The 12,284-nt window shown below is 38.1% G+C and overlaps 3 non-coding genes across 3 annotated transcripts; all 3 read right to left on the minus strand.

Moving 5' to 3' along the window:
• Positions 1–2,073: 2,073 nt before the first annotated feature.
• TRNAF-GAA (transfer RNA phenylalanine (anticodon GAA)) lies at positions 2,074–2,146 on the minus strand. The gene has a single exon. It is a non-coding gene; the product is annotated as a tRNA-Phe (tRNA).
• A 1,090-nt stretch (positions 2,147–3,236) lies between these two features.
• Positions 3,237–3,309, minus strand: TRNAF-GAA (transfer RNA phenylalanine (anticodon GAA)). Its single transcript has one exon. It is a non-coding gene; the product is annotated as a tRNA-Phe (tRNA).
• A 4,572-nt stretch (positions 3,310–7,881) lies between these two features.
• Positions 7,882–7,954, minus strand: TRNAF-AAA (transfer RNA phenylalanine (anticodon AAA)). Its single transcript has one exon. It is a non-coding gene; the product is annotated as a tRNA-Phe (tRNA).
• Positions 7,955–12,284: the final 4,330 nt, after the last annotated feature.

Genomic DNA, 12,284 nt, shown 5'->3' on the forward strand with positions numbered 1-12,284 from the left:
AACTCTGAATGGACTAGCACTGTATTACCTAGATATATTTGGCGTGAGTAGGTAAGCAATGTCATCTGACTACTGACATCTGTGTTCAAGGGGAAGTGGAATGTGATGCAGACAAGAGTTTACTTTACAAAAAAGGACGAAATGGGAAACATTCATTGTCAAACCTGAAGGCAAGATAGGTGGAAGAAAGTTTAAAAGGAGGACAGAAAGCAAAGTCTATGTTGAATTGATCATTTTGTAGATCAGTTGATAAAAATGTTGATAGAGAAAAAAGTACTACAGCTTATTCCAAGACCTATTTTGTTAGAAGCAAGGAACCTCTCAACTGTGCCGAAACCCGGGATGGAACCAGGGACCTTCAGATCTTCAGTCTAACGCTCTCCCAACTGAGCTATTTCTTCCTGCTTATAGCTGTGGTCTTCATACTTTAATTTAAACCATTTAACAAAATAGATGCAGGACCTGGATTTTTAACCTCATATGGTAGAGATATGTTTTAAGGAGTCCTGTATCATTCCGCAATTAACTGGTGCAATGGGCAAATAGCAGTTTTGGGATCCAGGTTAGGTAGTTGTTTTTTTAACTCTGAATGGACTAGCACTATATTAGCCAGATATATTTGGCATGAGTAGGTAAGCAATGTCATCTGACTACTGACATCTGTGTTCAAGGGGAGGTGGAAGGTAATGCAGACAAGAGTTTACTTTACAAAAAAGCATGAAATGGGAAATATTCATTGTCAAACCTGAAGGTAAGAGAGGTGGAAGCAAGTTTAGAAGGAGGACATAAAGCAAAGTCTATGTTAAATTGATTGTGTTGTAGATCAGTTGGAAAAAATTTGATGAATAGAGAAAAAGTACTACAGCTGATTCCAAGACCTATTTTGTTAGAAGCAAGGAACATCTCAACTGTGCCGAAACCCAGGATTGAACCAGGGACCTTTAGATCTTCAGTCTAACGCTCTCCCAACTGAGCTATTTCGGCCTTCTGATAGCTGGGGTCTTCATACTTTAATTTGAACCATTTAACAAAATAGATGCAGGACCTGGATTTTTAACCTCATATGGTAGAGATATGTTTTAAGGAGTCCTGTATCATTCCCCAGTTAACTGGTGCCATGGGTAAATAGCATTTTTGGGATCCAGGTTAGGTAGTTGTTTTTTTAACTCTGAATGGACTAGCACTATATTACCTAGATATATTTGGCATGAGTAGTTAAGCAATGTCAACTGACTACTGACATCTGTGTTCAAGGGGAAGTGGAATGTGATGCAGACAAGAGTTTACTTTACAAAAAAGGACGAAATGGGAAACATTCATTGTGAAACCTGAAGGCAAGATAGGTGGAAGAAAGTTTAAAAGGAGGACAGAAAGCAAAGTCTATGTTGAATTGATCATTTTGTAGATCAGTTGATAAAAATGTTGATAAAGAAAAAAGTACTACAGCTTATTCCAAGACCTATTTTGTTAGAAGCAAGGAACCTCTCAACTGTGCCGAAACCCAGGATTGAACCAGGGACCTTTAGATCTTCAGTCTAACGCTCTCCCAACTGAGCTATTGCGGCCTGCTTATAGCTGTGGTCTTCATACTTTAATTTAAATCATTTAACAAAATAGATGCAGGACCTGGATTTTTAACCTCATATGGTAGAGATATGTTTTACGGAGTCCTGTATCATTCCCCAGTTAACTGGTGCAATGGGTAAATAGCATTTTTGGGATCCAGGTTAGGTAGTTGTTTTTTTAACTCTGAATGGACTAGCACTATATTACCCAGATATATTTGGCATGAGTAGGTAAGCAATGTCATCTGACTACTGACATCTGTGTTCAAGGGGAAGTGGAATGTGATGCAGACAAGAGTTTACTTTACAAAAAAGGACGAAATGGAAAACATTCATAGTCAAACCTGAAGGCAAGATAGGTGGAAGAAAGTTTAAAAGGAGGACAGAAAGCAAAGTCTATGTTGAATTGATCATTTTGTAGATCAGTTGATAAAAATGTTGATAGAGAAAAAAGTACTACAGCTGATTCCAAGACCTATTTTGTTAGAAGCAAGGAACCTCTCAACTGTGCCGAAACCCGGGATTGAACCAGGGACCTTTAGATCTTCAGTCTAACGCTCTCCCAACTGAGCTATTTCGGCCTTCTGATAGCTGGGGTCTTCATACTTTAATTTGAACCATTTAACAAAATAGATGCAGGACCTGGATTTTTAACCTCATATGGTAGAGATATGTTTTAAGGAGTCCTGTATCATTCCCAATTAACTGGTGCAATGGGTAAATAGCATTTTTGGGATCCAGGTTAGGAAGTTGTTTTTTTAACTCTGAATGGACTAGCACTATATTACCTAGATATATTTGGCATGAGTAGGTAAGCAATGTCATCTGACTACTGACATCTGTGTTCAAGGGGAAGTGGAATGTGATGCAGACAAGAGTTTACTTTACAAAAAAGGACGAAGTGGGAAACATTCATTGTCAAACCTGAAGGCAAGATAGGTGGAAGAAAGTTTAAAAGGAGGACAGAAAGCAAAGTCTATGTTGAATTGATCATTTTGTAGATCAGTTGATAAAAATGTTGATAGAGAAAAAAGTACTACAGCTTATTCCAAGACCTATTTTGTTAGAAGCAAGGAACCTCTCAACTGTGCCGAAACCCGGGATGGAACCAAGGACCTTTGGATCTTCAGTCTAACGCTCTTCCAACTGAGCTATTTCTTCCTGCTTATAGCTGTGGTCTTCATACTTTAATTTAAACCATTTAACAAAATAGATGCAGGACCTGGATTTTTAACCTCATATGGTAGAGATATGTTTTAAGGAGTCCTGTATCATTCCGCAATTAACTGGTGCAATGGGCAAATAGCAGTTTTGGGATCCAGGTTAGGTAGTTGTTTTTTTAACTCTGAATGGACTAGCACTATATTACCCAGATATATTTGGCATGAGTAGGTAAGCAATGTCATCTGACTACTGACATCTGTGTTCAAGGGGAGGTGGAAGGTAATGCAGACAAGAGTTTACTTTACAAAAAAGCATGAAATGGGAAATATTCATTGTCAAACCTGAAGGTAAGAGAGGTGGAAGCAAGTTTAGAAGGAGGACATAAAGCAAAGTCTATGTTAAATTGATTGTGTTGTAGATCAGTTGGAAAAAATTTGATGAATAGAGAAAAAGTACTACAGCTGATTCCAAGACCTATTTTGTTAGAAGCAAGGAACATCTCAACTGTGCCGAAACCCGGGATTGAACCAGGGACCTTTAGATCTTCAGTCTAACGCTCTCCCAACTGAGCTATTTCGGCCTTCTGATAGCTGGGGTCTTCATACTTTAATTTGAACCATTTAACAAAATAGATGCAGGACCTGGATTTTTAACCTCATATGGTAGAGATATGTTTTAAGGAGTCCTGTATCATTCCCCAGTTAACTGGTGCCATGGGTAAATAGCATTTTTGGGATCCAGGTTAGGTAGTTGTTTTTTTAACTCTGAATGGACTAGCACTATATTACCTAGATATATTTGGCATGAGTAGTTAAGCAATGTCAACTGACTACTGACATCTGTGTTCAAGGGGAAGTGGAATGTGATGCAGACAAGAGTTTACTTTACAAAAAAGGACGAAATGGGAAACATTCATTGTGAAACCTGAAGGCAAGATAGGTGGAAGAAAGTTTAAAAGGAGGACAGAAAGCAAAGTCTATGTTGAATTGATCATTTTGTAGATCAGTTGATAAAAATGTTGATAAAGAAAAAAGTACTACAGCTTATTCCAAGACCTATTTTGTTAGAAGCAAGGAACCTCTCAACTGTGCCAAAACCCAGGATTGAACCAGGGACCTTTAGATCTTCAGTCTAACGCTCTCCCAACTGAGCTATTGCGGCCTGCTTATAGCTGTGGTCTTCATACTTTAATTTAAATCATTTAACAAAATAGATGCAGGACCTGGATTTTTAACCTCATATGGTAGAGATATGTTTTAAGGAGTCCTGTATCATTCCGCAATTAACTGGTGCAATGGGCAAATAGCATTTTTGGGATCCAGGTTAGGTAGTTGTTTTTTTAACTCTGAATGGACTAGCACTATATTACCCAGATATATTTGGCATGAGTAGGCAAGCAATGTCATCTGACTACTGACAACTGTGTTCAAGGGGAAGTGGAAGGTAATGCAGACAAGAGTTTACTTTACAAAAAAGCATGAAATGGGAAATATTCATTGTCAAACCTGAAGTTAAGAGAGGTGGAAGCAAGTTTAGAAGGAGGACATAAAGCAAAGTCTATGTTAAATTGATTGTGTTGTAGATCAGTTGGAAAAATTTGATGAATAGAGAAAAAGTACTACAGCTGATTCCAAGACCTATTTTGTTAGAAGCAAGGAGCCTCTCAACTGTGCCGAAATCCGGGATTGAACCAGGGACCTTTAGATCTTCAGTCTAACGCTCTCCCAACTGAGCTATTTCAGCATTCGGATAGCTGGGGTCTTCATACTTTAATTTGAACCATTTAACAAAATAGATGCAGGACCTGGATTTTTAACCTCATATGGTAGAGATATGTTTTAAGGAGTCCTGTATCATTCCCCAGTTAACTGGTGCAATGGGTAAATAGCATTTTTGGGATCCAGGTTAGGTAGTTGTTTTTTTTAACTCTGAATGGACTAGCACTATATTACCTAGATATATTTGGCATGAGTAGGTAAGCAATGTCATCTGACTACTGACATCTGTGTTCAAGGGGAAGTGGAATGTGATGCAGACAAGAGTTTACTTTACAAAAAAGGACGAAGTGGGAAACATTCATTGTCAAACCTGAAGGCAAGATAGGTGGAAGAAAGTTTAAAAGGAGGACAGAAAGCAAAGTCTATGTTGAATTGATCATTTTGTAGATCAGGTGATAAAAATGTTGATAGAGAAAAAAGTACTACAGCTGATTCCAAGACCTATTTTGTTAGAAGCAAGGAACCTCTCAACTGTGCCGAAACCCGGGATGGAACCAGGGACCTTTAGATTTTCAGTCTAACGCTCTCCCAACTGAGCTATTGCGGCCTGCTTATAGATGTGGTCTTCATACTTTATTTAAACCATTTAACAAAATAGATGCAGGACCTGGATTTTTAACCTCATATGGTAGAGATATGTTTTAAGGAGTCCTGTATCATTCCGCAATTATCTGGTGCAATGGGCAAATAGCAGTTTTGGGATCTAGGTTAGGTAGTTGTTTTTTTAACTCTGAATGGACTAGCACTATATTACCCAGATATATTTGGCATGAGTAGGTAAGCAATGTCATCTGACTACTGACATCTGTTTTCAAGGGGAGGTGGAAGGTAATGCAGACAAGAGTTTACTTTACAAAAAAGCATGAAATGGGAAATATTCATTGTCAAACCTGAAGGTAAGAGAGGTGGAAGCATGTTTAGAAGGAGGACATAAAGCAAAGTCTATGTTAAATTGATTGTGTTGTAGATCAGTTGGAAAAAATTTGATGAATAGAGAAAAAGTACTACAGCTGATTCCAAGACCTATTTTGTTAGAAGCAAGGAACCTCTCAACTGTGCCGAAACCCGGGATTGAACCAGGTACCTTTAGTCTAACGCTCTCCCAACTGAGCTATTTCAGCCTGCTTATAGCTGTGGTCTTCATACTTTAATTTAAACCATTTAACAAAATAGATGCAGGACCTGGATTTTTAACCTCATATGGTAGAGATATGTTTTAAGGAGTCCTGTATCATTCCGCAATTAACTGGTACAATGGGTAAATAGCATTTTTTGGATCCAGGTTAGGTAGTTGTTTTTTTAACTCTGAATGGACTAGCACTATATTACCCAGATATATTTGGCATGAGTAGGTAAGCAATGTCATCTGACTACTGACATCTGTGTTCAAGGGGAAGTGGAAGGTAATGCAGACAAGAGTTTACTTTACAAAAAAGCATGAAATGGGAAATATTCATTGTCAAACCTGAAGGTAAGAGAGGTGGAAGCAAGTTTAGAAGGAGGACATAAAGCAAAGTCTATGTTAAATTGATTGTGTTGTAGATCAGTTGGAAAAAATTTGATGAATAGAGAAAAAGTACTACAGCTGATTCCAAGACCTATTTTGTTAGAAGCAAGGAACGTCTCAACTGTGCCGAAAGCCGGGATTGAACCAGGGACCTTTAGATCTTCAGTCTAACGCTCTCCCAACTGAGCTATTTGGGCCTTCTTATAGCTGGGGTCTTCATACTTTAATTTGAACCATTTAACAAAATAGATGCAGGACCTGGATTTTTAACCTCATATGGTAGAGATATGTTTTAAGGAGTCCTGTATCATTCCCCAGTTAACTGGTGCAATGGGTAAATAGCATTTTTGGGATCCAGGTTAGGTAGTTGTTTTTTAACTCTGAATGGACTAGCACTATATTACCCAGATATATTTGGCATGAGTAGGTAAGCAATGTCATCTGACTACTGACATCTGTGTTCAAGGGGAAGTGGAATGTGATGCAGACAAGAGTTTACTTTACAAAAAAGGACGAAATGGAAAACATTCATAGTCAAACCTGAAGGCAAGATAGGTGGAAGAAAGTTTAAAAGGAGGACAGAAAGCAAAGTCTATGTTGAATTGATCATTTTGTAGATCAGTTGATAAAAATGTTATTAGAGAAAAAAGTACTACAGCTGATTCCAAGACCTATTTTGTTAGAAGCAAGGAACTTCTCAACTGTGCCGAAACCCGGGATTGAACCAGGGACCTTTAGATCTTCACTCTAACGCTCTCCCAACTGAGCTATTTCGGCCTTCTGATAGCTGGGGTCTTCATACTTTAATTTGAACCATTTAACAAAATAGATGCAGGACCTGGATTTTTAACCTCATATGGTAGAGATATGTTTTAAGGAGTCCTGTATCATTCCCAAGTTAACTGGTGCAATGGGTAAATAGCATTTTTGGGATCCAGGTTAGGTAGTTGTTTTTTTAACTCTGAATGGACTAGCACTATATTACCCAGATATATTTGGCATGAGTAGGTAAGCAATGTCATCTGACTACTGACATCTGTGTTCAAGGGGAAGTGGAATGTGATGCAGACAAGAGTTTACTTTACAAAAAAGGACGAAATGGAAAACATTCATAGTCAAACCTGAAGGCAAGATAGGTGGAAGAAAGTTTAAAAGGAGGACAGAAAGCAAAGTCTATGTTGAATTGATCATTTTGTAGATCAGTTGATAAAAATGTTGATAGAGAAAAAAGTACTACAGCAGATTCCAAGACCTATTTTGTTAGAAGCAAGGAACCTCTCAACTGTGCCGAAACCCAGGATTGAACCAGGGACCTTTAGATCTTCAGTCTAACGCTCTCCCAACTTAGCTATTTCAGCCTGCTTATAGCTGTGGTCTTCATACTTTAATTTAAACCATTTAACAAAATAGATGCAGGACCTGGATTTTTAACCTCATATGGTGAGATATGTTTTAAGGAGTCCTGTATCATTCCGCAATTAACTGGTGCAATGGGTAAATAGCATTTTTGGGATCCAGGTTAGGTAGTTGTTTTTTTAACTCTGAATGGACTAGCACTATATTACCCAGATATATTTGGCATGAGTAGGCAAGCAATGTCATCTGACTACTGACATCTGTGTTCAAGGGGAAGTGGTAGGTAATGCAGACAAGAGTTTACTTTACAAAAAAGCATGAAATGGGAAATATTCATTGTCAAACCTGAAGTTAAGAGAGGTGGAAGCAAGTTTAGAAGGAGGACATAAAGCAAAGTCTATGTTAAATTGATTGTGTTGTAGATCAGTTGGAAAAAATTTGATGAATAGAGAAAAAGTACTACAGCTGATTCCAAGACCTACTTTGTTAGAAGCAAGGAACCTCTCAACTGTGCCGAAACCCGGGATTGAACCAGGGACCTTTAGATCTTTAGTCTAACGCTCTCCCAACTGAGCTATTTCAGCATTCTGATAGCTGGGGTCTTCATACTTTAATTTGAACCATTTAACAAAATAGATGCAGGACCTGGATTTTTAACCTCATATGGTAGAGATATGTTTTAAGGAGTCCTGTATCATTCCCCAGTTAACTGGTGCAATGGGTAAATAGCATTTTTGGGATCCAGGTTAGGTAGTTGTTTTTTTAACTCTGAATGGACTAGCACTATATTACCTAGATATATTTGGCATGAGTAGGTAAGCAATGTCATCTGACTACTGACATCTGTGTTCAAGGGGAAGTGGAATGTGATGCAGACAAGAGTTTACTTTACAAAAAAGGACGAAGTGGGAAACATTCATTGTCAAACCTGAAGGCAAGATAGGTGGAAGAAAGTTTAAAAGGAGGACAGAAAGCAAAGTCTATGTTGAATTGATCATTTTATAGATCAGTTGATAAAAATGTTGATAGAGAAAAAAGTACTACAGCTGATTCCAAGACCTATTTTGTTAGAAGCAAGGAACCTCTCAACTGTGCCAAAACCCAGGATGGAACCAGGGACCTTTAGATCTTCAGTCTAATACTCTCCCAACTGAGCTATTGCGGCCTGCTTATAGATGTGGTCTTCATACTTTAATTTAAACCATTTAACAAAATAGATGCAGGACCTGGATTTTTAACCTCATATGGTAGAGATATGTTTTAAGGAGTCCTGTATCATTCCGCAATTAACTGGTGCAATGGGCAAATAGCAGTTTTGGGATCCAGGTTAGGTAGTTGTTTTTTTAACTCTGAATGGACTAGCACTATATTACCCAGATATATTTGGCATGAGTAGGTAAGCAATGTCATCTGACTACTGACATCTGTATTCAAGGGGAGGTGGAAGGTAATGCAGACAAGAGTTTACTTTACAAAAAAGCATGAAATGGGAAATATTCATTGTCAAACCTGAAGGTAAGAGAGGTTGAAGCAAGTTTAGAAGGAGGACATAAAGCAAAGTCTATGTTGAATTGATCATTTTGTAGATCAGTTGATAAAAATGTTAATAGAGAAAAAAGTACTACAGCTGATTCCAAGACCTATTTTGTTAGAAGCAAGGAACCTCTCAACTGTGCCGAAACCCAGGATTGAACCAGGGACCTTTAGATCTTCACTCTAACGCTCTCCCAACTGAGCTATTTCGGCCTTCTGATAGCTGGGGTCTTCATACTTTAATTTGAACCATTTAACAAAATAGATGCAGGACCTGGATTTTTAACCTCATATGGTAGAGATATGTTTTAAGGAGTCCTGTATCATTCCTCAGTTAACTGGTGCAATGGGTAAATAGCATTTTTGGGATCCAGGTTAGGTAGTTGTTTTTTTAACTCTGAATGGACTAGCACTATATTACCTAGATATATTTGGCATGAGTAGGTAAGCAATGTCATCTGACTACTGACATCTGTGTTCAAGGGGAAGTGGAATGTGATGCAGACAAGAGTTTACTTTACAAAAAAGGACGAAGTGGGAAACATTCATTGTCAAACCTGAAGGCAAGATAGGTGGAAGAAAGTTTAAAAGGAGGACAGAAAGCAAAGTCTATGTTGAATTGATCATTTTGTAGATCAGATGATAAAAATGTTGATAGAGAAAAAAGTACTACAGCTGATTCCAAGACCTATTTTGTTAGAAGCAAGGAACCTCTCAACTGTGCCGAAACCCGGGATGGAACCAGGGACCTTTAGATTTTCAGTCTAACGCTCTCCCAACTGAGCTATTGCGGCCTGCTTATAGATGTGGTCTTCATACTTTAATTTAAACCATTTAACAAAATAGATGCAGGACCTGAATTTTTAACCTCATATGGTAGAGATATGTTTTAAGGAGTCCTGTATCATTCCGCAATTAACTGGTGCCATGGGCAAATAGCAGTTTTGGGATCTAGGTTAGGTAGTTGTTTTTTTAACTCTGAATGGACTAGCACTATATTACCCAGATATATTTGGCATGAGTAGGTAAGCAATGTCATCTGACTACTGACATCTGTTTTCAAGGGGAGGTGGAAGGTAATGCAGACAAGAGTTTACTTTACAAAAAAGCATGAAATGGGAAATATTCATTGTCAAACCTGAAGGTAAGAGAGGTGGAAGCATGTTTAGAAGGAGGACATAAAGCAAAGTCTATGTTAAATTGATTGTGTTGTAGATCAGTTGGAAAAAATTTGATGAATAGAGAAAAAGTACTACAGCTGATTCCAAGACCTATTTTGTTAGAAGCAAGGAACCTCTCAACTGTGCCGAAACCCGGGATTGAACCAGGTACCTTTAGTCTAACGCTCTCCCAACTGAGCTATTTCAGCCTGCTTATAGCTGTGGTCTTCATACTTTAATTTAAACCATTTAACAAAATAGATGCAGGACCTGGATTTTTAACCTCATATGGTAGAGATATGTTTTAAGGAGTCCTGTATCATTCCGCAATTAACTGGTACAATGGGTAAATAGCATTTTTTGGATCCAGGTTAGGTAGTTGTTTTTTTAACTCTGAATGGACTAGCACTATATTACCCAGATATATTTGGCATGAGTAGGTAAGCAATGTCATCTGACTACTGACATCTGTGTTCAAGGGGAAGTGGAAGGTAATGCAGACAAGAGTTTACTTTACAAAAAAGCATGAAATGGGAAATATTCATTGTCAAACCTGAAGGTAAGAGAGGTGGAAGCAAGTTTAGAAGGAGGACATAAAGCAAAGTCTATGTTAAATTGATTGTGTTGTAGATCAGTTGGAAAAAATTTGATGAATAGAGAAAAAGTACTACAGCTGATTCCAAGACCTATTTTGTTAGAAGCAAGGAACGTCTCAACTGTGCCGAAAGCCGGGATTGAACCAGGGACCTTTAGATCTTCAGTCTAACGCTCTCCCAACTGAGCTATTTGGGCCTTCTTATAGCTGGGGTCTTCATACTTTAATTTGAACCATTTAACAAAATAGATGCAGGACCTGGATTTTTAACCTCATATGGTAGAGATATGTTTTAAGGAGTCCTGTATCATTCCCCAGTTAACTGGTGCAATGGGTAAATAGCATTTTTGGGATCCAGGTTAGGTAGTTGTTTTTTTAACTCTGAATGGACTAGCACTATATTACCCAGATATATTTGGCATGAGTAGGTAAGCAATGTCATCTGACTACTGACATCTGTGTTCAAGGGGAAGTGGAATGTGATGCAGACAAGAGTTTACTTTACAAAAAAGGACGAAATGGAAAACATTCATAGTCAAACCTGAAGGCAAGATAGGTGGAAGAAAGTTTAAAAGGAGGACAGAAAGCAAAGTCTATGTTGAATTAATCATTTTGTAGATAAGTTGATAAAAATGTTAATAGAAAAAAGTACTACAGCTGATTCCAAGACCTATTTTGTTAGAAGCAAGGAACCTCTCAACTGTGCCGAAACCCGGGATTGAACCAGGGACCTTTAGATCTTCACTCTAACGCTCTCCCAACTGAGCTATTTCTGCCTTCTGATAGCTGGGGTCTTCCTACTTTAATTTGAACCATTTAACAAAATAGATGCAGGACCAGGATTTTTAACCTCATATGGTAGAGATATGTTTTAAGGAGTCCTGTATCATTCCCCAGTTAACTGGTGCAATGGGTAAATAGCATTTTTGGGATCCAGGTTAGGTAGTTGTTTTTTTAACTCTGAATGGACTAGCACTATATTACCCAGATATATTTGGCATGAGTAGGTAAGCAATGTCATCTGACTACTGACATCTGTGTTCAAGGGGAAGTGGAATGTGATGCAGACAAGAGTTTACTTTACAAAAAAGGACGAAATGGAAAACATTCATAGTCAAACCTGAAGGCAAGATAGGTGGAAGAAAGTTTAAAAGGAGGACAGAAAGCAAAGTCTATGTTGAATTGATCATTTTGTAGATCAGTTGATAAAAATGTTGATAGAGAAAAAAGTACTACAGCTGATTCCAAGACCTATTTTGTTAGAAGCAAGGAACCTCTCAACTGTGCCGAAACCCAGGATTGAACCAGGGACCTTTACATCTTCAGTCTAACGCTCTCCCAACTTAGCTATTTCAGCCTGCTTATAGCTGTGGTCTTCATACTTTAATTTAAACCATTTAACAAAATAGATGCAGGACCTGGATTTTTAACCTCATATGGTGAGATATGTTTTAAGGAGTCCTGTATCATTCCGCAATTAACTGGTGCAATGGGTAAATAGCATTTTTGGGATCCAGGTTAGGTAGTTGTTTTTTTAACTCTGAATGGACTAGCACTATATTACCCAGATATATTTGGCATGAGTAGGCAAGCAATGTCATCTGACTACTGACATCTGTGTTCAAG

The sequence above is a fragment of the Lissotriton vulgaris genome, chromosome 8, assembly GCF_964263255.1.
Source record: "Lissotriton vulgaris chromosome 8, aLisVul1.2, whole genome shotgun sequence".
NCBI lineage: Eukaryota > Metazoa > Chordata > Amphibia > Caudata > Salamandridae > Lissotriton > Lissotriton vulgaris.